Below are 10,918 nucleotides of genomic sequence, written 5' to 3'. Positions count from 1 at the left end.
GTCAAGTACAGCCTGTAAGCAGAAACAGACATCCCAGATCATGTCATGTTGGGACGCCCAGGACACAAGTTGTCTTCGAGGAGAGGTAAATCATAACAGGGTAAGATATATAGGAAGGCTTGCGTGATGAAAAACAGATTAAGAGGTTAAATGATTTAACAGAGAATATTTGAGGCCACGATCACCAGATGCACCAGAAGGAAGTGGTGCGGCATGGCGACAGGTGGGAGAGAAAAGCCAGGTGTGTGTGTGAGGAGGAAGCGGCGTTGTCCTGTGTTTTACGCCAGGAGCGACGTCGCCGGCCTCTGGTTCGAGTCGGTCATCCTTTGGACTGGGTTTAGTAGTGTCTGTAACTAGGAAGGTTACAGAGGTAAGCAATGGTGGAGGGGGAAGTCTTGCTCATCTAGCGAAATCTAGGGATATGCCGAAGTCAACATACAAGTAACGTATGTTTATCCTTAGGTTGTTTTTAATGGTGGATATTGTAAATAATGAATACATGTAGTATAGTAATAGTTCTAGTCGAGTTAAAACCTTTTATAATTAGATAAGAGAAGGTGGTCTTTGAGGTTAGGCCGTAGAACCCCGCCCACTTAACACGTGGTCGTCTGTATGGATACTTGGCTTGCTGCTAATTGGCCTGTTTCCTAGCTCAGGCATGGTTGGTGACTTTTCTGTACCCTTTTGGAGAAAAGAGCAAACTCCTCTCAGGCGCTAGACGTATGGGGCCATTGACATCCTGCGTGGCGTTGACAGAGTACCTCCTGAAGCCATCGATTCCGGATTAGCATCCCTGTCGTTAAATCCGGAGCACATTTACAGCTCGATCTACTGGAGTCCGTAAGTAAGAGGATGCTGGGGGAAGGAAATGTGTGTGTCGGCCATGTTGGAAGTACTGCCTTTGGTCACGTGACAGGCGCTAATGCAAACAGCAACAAGTAAAAATATGGGATATTGACTTGTTCTCACATATTACTAAATATTTTTCTCAGGAGCAGTAAATATCGATAGAATGCACAGTATTTCATTAAATCACAAAACGAAAAGTGCTAACATTAAATATATTACAAATACAGTAATGTACGTGTGTAATACGTGCCAAATACTTTAGAACATCAATACAAGTGCAGCGTGCGTTGTCAAACAGCACGTCTGTGTTCCAGGTGTGGGTGTGTACCGGCAGCGGCACGGTCAGTGGCCAGGGGCTTAACGACTCGACCGCCGTCAGGTGGCGCTCCAGACACAGCAGTGGCTCGGCACGCTCTCTTCGTGAGTGACTACTGGTGAGTGGAAACTTTCGACTTTTTAATATATTAAACAATCGTTAAAATAACAAATCCATCGGGATTGATACAAGTGCAATGTATATGGCTCTCAAGAGATTTTAACAAAATTTACCTAACACAGTATTTTTACAGCATATGGCAGCTTATAGTAAAATATTTCAGCACCAAATGCAACGCTGCAGACCAAATCGAAAGAAATTGTGAATAATGGGACAAGGGGAGAGTCGCCAGAAAGTAGGTCACCCCAAGGGCCGCCATCACCGTTATCCTAGATGGCGACCGTGACGCAAGTTCGTGACATCACGTGACGTCAGCTGATGACGCGATTGACGTCATTCAAGATGGCCGGAAGACACTGCAGTTGGACTACCTCTACCAACCTAAGTCACATCGTCCTAGGAACTGGCCGGGAGTTAGAATTTCCGTGGGGGGATAGGTCAATTGGGCTACCTCTGCCAACGCAAGAAAACGCTGCCGAAGAAACGGCACTCGGGCTACCTACACTAACCTAAGCCACCTCTTCCTAGCAACTGGACATAGGTCTTTATTTAAACAATTACAAGCAGTACCACCATCAACTGTGTTGACAATCCTCTTGGAAAATTTTGCTGAGTGGCGTTGGTACGGTGTCGCCCCCACTAGAGGCTCCTCATTTAATTCGAATATAATTTCTGTAAATTAGTTTAAATTTGTAAAAATTTCTTTAAATTTTTATAAATTTGTTTAAATTTATTTAAATTTGTTTAAATTAGATATCAGTTTCTCAGTCCTTTAATATCTTTATAACATGCACTCATTCAGCTCTCGACATTAGTCTTTATTTAAACAACTACAAACAGCCGGTAGCAGGGGGGCGTGGCCAGGAGGCGGCGCAGCAGGGAGCCACTGTGGGGAGTCCCGCAGGGGAGGCCGACACTCGGACAACGGCCCGGCGGTCCTACAGGCTGGGCTGCAAACTGCCGGCGGCTCCATGAAGAAGCGTTCTGTCAGCAGATACCTGACGCCGATGTACTGTCGCTATCTGGAGCCTCCAGTGATAAGATTACCTGCTGTCTGGAGAGTCCTTGAAAAGCGACGAGATAGTTAGGATTCCACACCGCTGTACGTCTTGCCTGAACGATTACAGGCGAGAAGACTTAACTGGAAAACAATACACTATTAAATAATTTAATGCGTCTTCAAATATTTTCGTTCGTGTGTTACGCTATATGTGAAAAATGTGCTTTACAGAAGTCTTTTTAACTTTTCACAATGGTTAGCACACTGGACTCACATTTTGGAGGACGACAGTTCGAACCTGTGTCTGGCCATACTAATTTAGGATTCCCGTGATTTCCCTATTGACAAACGCCGGGATGTTTCCTTTGAAAGGATATGGCTGATTTTCTTCGCCATCTTTCCCTATTGCGCACCTGTGCCCCGTCTCTAGTGACCTAGCTATCGACGGGGCGATAAACACTGATGTCCCCCTCCTGTGTGGGGGAGTAGCCCCTGCCGCAGACGGCGGTCCCAGCAACGACCCGCCGCTCACTGCCCTGGGTCAGCTGAAAGCACGAACTGTGGAAACCAAAACGGCTGCGAGAATACAGTGCACCGTGTTGCCATTGCTAGCTTGTTTCTCAGCCTCTGTCAGGAACTGTTTCACGAAACTTACGTGCAATGCGTACTGGATGTTCAGTGGGGATAGTAAGTGTTTTAGTAGGTGTTACTGGCGACTGTTGCGAATAAAACATTCCATTTAACGCGTCTGCAAGTCTTACTGTTTAAGAGCCACAGCTATTGGAATGAAAGCCAACGCAATACTCACTGAAGGTCTTAAGCAAAGCCAACTAAGCTCAATGTTGCCATTCGCAAATTCCACCTCAGACTTCAAAGCAATTTAGAATTCTCACGGCATAGCGTCGCATAGCTGTTTTGAGACCCTGGTAGGGTTCTTTGCTAGCGCTTCTGATAAAGCAAACGATCAGCTCGTCTGGTGTCTTCATTCTAAATCTCTAGACTCCGTCTTTCAACACCCCCTATAGGCAATAAACATAAAGGGATGTGCTCTCGGAACCTTGGTGACTGAGGAAAGTGACAATTTGTACCAATCCATTGTTCAGGAAATGCCAGGTTTAGCTGATGTCTCAGCAGACAGGGGTGCCGACATGCTGGCACAGCACACCCGTCCTCACAGCCGAAGCAACCTCTCAGAACGCTCCTGCAAGCCGATTTTCCTTTAAGACGGTGCGGCAACACGACAGGGCCAGTCAGCTGGTTGTCTACCACAGCAAACCACACTTTTGCAGAAACCGTACTTGAAAATATTTCTCCACAAAGGCGTTATGGTTTTCGTCTCACCAGCAATGTGAGACATTCAAACTGTCGCGAGTCAAGGTGGCTTCACCAGAAGACATTGTTAATGCGATTGCTCGGTGATTTGCAATTAGCCAGCGACAAAAGTCCAATCCTTAACCATCAGTGAAAGTGTTGAATCCGCTCTAAATGGTAAGGATACAGTCTTGATTTTACACAGAGTACACGAAGGAACTTGCCCCCTTCTTGCAGCGGTGTACCGTAGGTCTCTAGAATAGCCTAGCGTTCCAAAAGATTGGAAAAGGGCACAGGTCATTCCCGTTTTCAAGAAGGGACGTCGAACAGATGTGCAGAACTATAGACCTATATCTCTAACGTCGATCAGTTGTAGAATTTTGGAACACATTGTAAGACGTCGTGGTCTCCTGACCTTCATTGCTTAAATATTCTGCCCTCACAATCATATTCCGCACATCAAGACGCTTCATTCGGACCCAAACTGGATAAGATAAAGTCAATGTTGTATGAATTCATGTAAACGATACGCAGTTGACAAGTAAGCGTACCGTGGTTCAAATACTCGAGGCTGGCGTGCACACGTACATTCCAGACACGACGGCACAGAAACTTTTAGTTCGGGAGAGAAACCGCACAACGGGACGCCAGTCCCTTCAGAGAACGACCCAGCCTATTGATGTGTCGACAGAAGAGCCGACACAGTGTTATTTTGAGGGGGCCAATATGCACGCTATAAGCTCACCCAGAATATCGTGAAGTCTGAAACAGGACGCTCAATGAATGCTAATAAGAAAAGAACGTAATGTCTGTTTACTTAACTTTAATCCCTCCTTTTGGTATACATCGTTCTTGTTGAGACATGCTTTAGACGATAATTATCAATTGCTATGTAAGGCTAATGGCGCCTTGCTAGGTCGTAGCCATGGACTTAGCTGAAGGCTATTGTAACTATCTGCTCGGCTAATGAGCGATGCTTCGTCAGTGTAGTCGCTAGCAAAGTCGTCGCACAACTGGGCGAGTGCTAGTCCGTCTTTCTAGACCTGCCATGTGGTGGCGCTAGGTCTGCAAGTACTGACAGTGGCGACACGCGGGTCCGACATGTACTAATGGACCGCGGCCGATTTAAGCTACCACCTAGCAAGTGTGGTGTCTGGCGGTGACACCACACCTATGTCGGCCTGTGACCGCCCGTGTAGCGGACAGCGTGGCCCCGAGTGAAAGGGGGGAACGACCCCGTGTTCGGCTTAAAAGCAAATTCCGCTACATTATGTGGGAGCGGCCAGCCTACATATTCTTTACACATAGCACGCAGTTTCAGAGATTTTCACAGGGAGACAGCAAACGCCAAACGCCGATACTACAGATTCCCAGATTGGTCGCCTTAAACGAAACGTCATTCTCCCGTTTTAGAAGAGCAGTGCTGATTGGCAGACGATATTTCTGATGCCTTGAGCTGCAGGAGCAATGGAAGAGACCGAAAGATACACCCCCTTCACATCTGGCGTGGAGAGGCGCCGTTCCGTTGTCGCTCTTGGAGGAACAAGTCCCTCCTCAGTACTTCACTGGGAGAGCACCTCTGTCGAGAGCGAATCGAAGTGCGACTCTATATTGAGTCCTTGCAATTAAGCGTTGTTCACTGTGTTGGCCGATACACTTATTGTGCAGTGTGCACGGACAGAGTTATAGTTAAATGCCTACGAGCGAATTTTGAATGGCATCACGGTGGACTGGTTATCTGACCTGTGTACCACGCCAATAGTTAGACTAGGGGCGAATAGGAATCCTTGCCTTCATCAAGGCATAGGGAGAGTTTGATTGGCGAAGGTCAATCCAGATAGAATGAGAGTTATCTTATTTGTCAGCAGGGAGTGGCGCAGACAGCAGTCATCGCAGCTTACAGTATTGTGCGCTACAGCTATTGCGAGCCCCATATTTCCTCCACAACAGTACACTTCACTGCATTTCACACGCGACAGCCTCGACCGTACCTGACAATATTCTAAAGGATAATTATTCAAGTTGAGTAGGCGCGCCTCTCAGCCATTCTGCCAAGTCAATAATAATCTTAAACTTCGTATAGAAATTTCATTAGCGAACCCTATCCTTGAGAGGTAACTTTCCATTCCGAAAAGAACCAGGATATAACTTGTTCAAGTCATAACTAAAAGTGCCATTGTGATTTCTCAGAATTTTTGCAAAATAAATAATAACTTTCGTTAGTTTCATGTTTTTCTTACACTAACTAGCACTACTCCAGTACCCAAGAATCCCACTAGTTATGTAAGAAATGTTGTGAATTTTTGTGTCATTTCCTTACAGCGAACGACTCCAGAAAATATTTATTGCTGAAAGTTTTTCAGGCATTTCTCTTTAGAACGTTACGAGCGTCTGTCTGACTTCTGTAGTGGTGTGGGGATGGAAATTGCATCTTGCAGGAGCCACAGGGTAAAGGGTGCATCTCAGATTAATCCGTTGCGCAGAATAACAGACCAACCCCACACCTCAGAACGTATAATGTACGAGTACAATGACTTTCTTGGAGACTAGATATCTACTCTTTAGGAATCAGTATGGGTTTCGAAAAAGACGATCGTGTGAAACCCAGCTCGCGCTATTCGTCCACGGGACTCAGAGAGCCGTAGACACGGGTTCCCAGGTAGATGCCGTGTTTCTTAACTTCCGCAAGGCGTTTGATACAGTTCCAAACAGTTGTTTAATGAGTAAAGTAAGAGCATATGGACTATCAGACCGATTGTGTGATTGGGTTGAAGAGTTCCTAGATAACAGAACGCAGCATGTCATTGTCAATGGAGAGAAGTCTTCCGAAGTACGAGTGATTTTAGGTGTGCCGCAGGGGAGTGTCGTAGGATCATTGCTATACACAATATACAGAGTGGTCCATTGATCGTGACTGGGCCAAATATCTCACGAAATAAGCATCAAACGAAAAAACTACAAAGAACGAAACTCGTCTAGCTTGAAAGGGGAAGCCAGATGGCGCTATGGTTGGCCCGCTAGATGGCGCTGCCATATGTCAAACGGTTATCAACTGCGTTTTTCTAAATAGGAACTCCCATTTTTATTACATATTCCTGTAGTACGTAAAGGAATATGAATGTTTTAGTTGGACCACTTTTTTCGCTTTGTGGTAGACGGCGCTGTAATAGTCACAAACATATGGCTCAACAATTTTAGACGAACAGTTGGTAACAGGTAAGTTTTTTAAATTAAAATACAGAACGTAGGTACTTTTGAACATTTTATTTCGGTTGTTCAAATGTGGTACATGTACCTTTGTGAACTTATCATTTCTGAGAACGCATGCTGTTACAGCTTGATTACCTGTAAATACCACATTAATGCAATAAATGCTCAAAATGTTGTCCGTCAACCTCAATGCATTTAGCAATACGTGTAACGACATTTCTCTCAACAGCGAGTAGTTCGCCTTCCGTAATGTTCGCACATGCACTGGCAATGCACTGACGCATATTGTCAGGCGTTGTCGGTGGATCATGATAGCAAATATCCTTCAACTTTTCCCAAAGAAAGAAGTCCGGGGACGTCAGATCCGGTGAACGTGCGGGCCATGGTATGGTGCTTCGATGACCAACCCACCCGTCACGAAATATGCTATTCAATACCGCTTCAACCGCACGCGAGCTATGTGCTGGACATCCATCATGTTAGAAGTACATCGCCGTTCTGTCATACAGTGAAACATCTTGTGGTAACATCGGTAGAACATTACGTAGGAAATCAGCATACATTGCACCATTTAGATTGCTATCGATAAAATGTGGGCCAATTATCCTTCCTCCCATATTGTCGCACCATATATTAACCCGTCAAGGTCGCTGATGTTCCACTTGTCGCAGCCATCGTGAATTTTCCGTTGCCCTATAGTGCATATTATGGCGGTTTACGTTACCCCTGTTGGTGAATGACGCTTCGTCGCTAAGTAGAACGCGTGCAAAAATCTGTCATCGTCCCGTAATTTCTCTTGTGCTCAGTGGTAGAACTGTAGACGACGTTCAAAGTCGTCGCCATGCAATTCCTGGTGCATAGAAATATGGTACGGGTGCAATCGATGTTGATGTAGCATTCTCAACACCGACGATTTTGAGATTCCCGATTCTGCCGCAATTTGTCTGCTACTGATGTGCGGATTAGCCGCGACGGCAGCTAAAACACCTACTTGGGCATCATCATTTGTTGCAGGTCGTGGTTGACGTTTCTTATGTGGTTTAACACTTCCTGTTTCCTTAAATAACGTAACTATCCCGCGAATGGCCCGGACACTTGGATGATGTCGTCCAGGATACCGAGCAGCATACATACCACACGCCCGTTGGCCATTTTCATCACAATAGCCATACATCAACACGGTATCGCCTTTTCCACATTATTTGGTAAACGGTCCATTTTATCACGGGTAATGTATCACGAACCAAATACCGTCCGCACTGGCGGAATGTTAGGTGATACCACGTATTTACACATTTGTGACTATTACTTCGCCATCTATCACAAAGCGAAAAAAGTGGTCCAACTAAAACATTCATTTTTCTTTACGTACTACACGAATATGTAATAAAAATGTGGGTTCCTATTTAAAAAAACGCAATTGATATTCGTTTGACCTATGGCAGCGCCATCTGGCGGGCCAACCATAGCGCCATCTGGTTTTCTCCTTCAAGCTACACAAGTTTCGTTCTTTGTAGTTTTTTCGTTCGATGCTTATTTCGTGAGATATTTGGCCCGGTCACTATCAATGGACCAGCCTGTATATAAATAAGCTTGTGGATAACATCGGAAGTTCACCGAGGCTTTTTGCAGATGATGCTGTAGTACGTCGAGAGGTTGTAATAATGGAAAATTGTACTGAAATGCAGAAGGATCTGCAACGAATTGACGCTTGGTGCAGGGAATGGCAATTGAATCTCAATGTAGATAAGTGTAATGTGCTGCGAATACATAGAAAGATAGATCCTTTATCATTTAGCTACAATATAGCAGGTCAGCGACTGGAAGTAGTTAACTTCATAAATTGTCTGGGAGTACGCATTAGGAGTGATTTAAAATGGAATGATCATATAAAGTTGATTGTCGTTAAATCAGATGCCACACTGAGATTCATTGGAAGAATCCTAAGGAAATGCAGTCCGAAAACAAAGGAAGTAGGTTACAGTACACTTGTTCACCCACTGCTCGAATACTGCTCACCGGTGTGGGATCCGTACCAGATAGGGTTCATAGAAGAGATAGAGAAGATCCAACGAAGAGCACCGCGCTTCCTTACAGGATCATTTAGTAATAGCGAAAGCATTATGGGGATGATAGATAAACCCCAATGGAAGACTCGGCAAGTGAGACGCTCAGTAGCTCGGTACGAGCTTTTGTTGAAGTTTCGAGAACTAACCTTCATCTACATTTACATCTACATTTATACTCCGCAAGCCACCCAACGGTGTGTGGCGGAGGGCACTTTACGTGCCACTGTCATTACCTCCCTTTCCTGTTCCAGTCGCGTATGGTTCGCGGGAAGAACTACTGCCAGAAAGCCTCCGTGCGCGCTCGAATCTCTCTAATTTTACATTCGTGATCTCCTCGGGAGGTATAAGTAGGGGGAAGCAATATATTCGGTACCTCATCTAGAAACGCACCCTCTCGAAACCTGGACAGCAAGCTACACCGCGATGCAGAGCTCCTCTCTTGCAGAGTCTGCCACTCGAGTTTGCTAAACATTTCCGTAACGCTATCACGCTTACCAAATAACCCTATGACGAAACGAACCGCTCTTCTTTGGATCTTCTCTATCTCCTCCGTCAACCCGATCTGGTACGGATCCCACACTGATGAGCAATACTCAAGTATAGGTCGAACGAGTGTTTTGTAAGCCACCTCCTTTGTTGATGGACTAGATTTTCTAAGGACTCTCCCAATGAATCTCAACCTGGTACCCGCCTTACCAACAATTAATTTAAATGGTCATTCCAGTTCAAATCGTTCCGCACGCATACCCCCAGATATTATACAGAAGTAACTGCTACCAGTGTTTGTTCCGCTATCATATAATCATACAATAAAAGATCCTTGTTTTTATGTATTTGCAATACTTTACATTTGTCTATGTTACGGGTCAGTTGCCACTCCCCACACCAAGTGCCTATCCGCTGCAGATCTTCCTGCATTTCGCTGCAATTTTCTAATGCTGCAGCTTCTCTGTATACTACAGCATCATCCGCGAAAAGCCGCATGGAACTTCCGACTCTGTATACTAGGTCGTTTATATATATTGTGAAAAACAATGGTCCCATAATACTCCCCTGTGGCACGTCAAAGGTTACTTTAACGTCTGTAGACGTCTCTCCATTGAGAACAACATGCTGTGTTTTGTTTGCTAAAAACTCTTCAATCCAGCCACACAGCTGGTCTGATATTCCGTAGGCTCTTACTTTGTTTATCAGGCGACAGTGCGGAACTGTATCGAACGCCTTCCGGAAGTCAAGGAAAATAGCATCTACCTGGGAGCCTGTATCTAATAGAATGAGATTTTCACTCTGCAGCGGAGTGTGCGCTGATATGAAATTTCCTGGCAGATTAAAACTGTGTGCCCGACCGAGACTCGAACTCGGGACCTTTGCCTTTTGCGGGCAAGTGCTCTACCAACTGAGCTACCGAAGCACGACTCACGGCCGGTACTCACAGCTGTACTTCTGCCAGTACGTCGTCTCCTACCTTCCAAACTTTACAGAAGCTCTCCTGCTTATTACGATTGCCTTAAACTTTTTCCATAAACACTCAACATTGTCAGTGTCGGAACAGAAATTTTCGTGTTGATCTGTTAGGTAATCTGAAATCTGCCTTCTATTACTCTTGCTAAACAGATAAACCTTCCTCCCTTTTTTATATTCCTATTAACTTCCATATTCAGGGATGCTGTAACGGCCTTATGATCACTGATTACCCGTTCTGCACTTACAGACTCGAAAAGTTCGGGTCTGTTTCTTATCAGTAGGTCCAAGATTTTATCTCCACGAGTCGGTTCTCAGTTTAATTGGTCGAGGTAATTTTCGGATAGTGCACTCAGTATAATGTCACTCGATGCTCTGTCCCTACCACCCGTCCTAAACATCTGAGTGTCCCAGTCTATATCTGGTAAATTGAAATCTCCACCTAAGACTGTAACAATCTGAGAAAATGTATGTGCAATGTATTCCAGATTTTCTCTCAGTTGTTCTGCCACTAATGCTGCTGAGTCGGGAGGTCGGTAAAAGTAGCCAATTATTAACCTAGCTCGGTTGTTGAGTGTAACC

General features: G+C 45.1%; 1 non-coding gene across 1 annotated transcript; it reads right to left on the bottom strand.

Annotated features, from left to right (window-relative positions):
- Window positions 1-10,212: 10,212 nt before the first annotated feature.
- Trnal-caa (transfer RNA leucine (anticodon CAA)) lies at window positions 10,213-10,287 on the bottom strand. The gene has a single exon. It is a non-coding gene; the product is annotated as a tRNA-Leu (tRNA).
- Window positions 10,288-10,918: the final 631 nt, after the last annotated feature.

The sequence above is a fragment of the Schistocerca cancellata genome, chromosome 11 (genome assembly GCF_023864275.1).
Source record: "Schistocerca cancellata isolate TAMUIC-IGC-003103 chromosome 11, iqSchCanc2.1, whole genome shotgun sequence".
In the NCBI taxonomy this organism is placed as follows: domain Eukaryota; kingdom Metazoa; phylum Arthropoda; class Insecta; order Orthoptera; family Acrididae; genus Schistocerca; species Schistocerca cancellata.
This window is presented reverse-complemented; position numbering and strand designations above follow the sequence as displayed.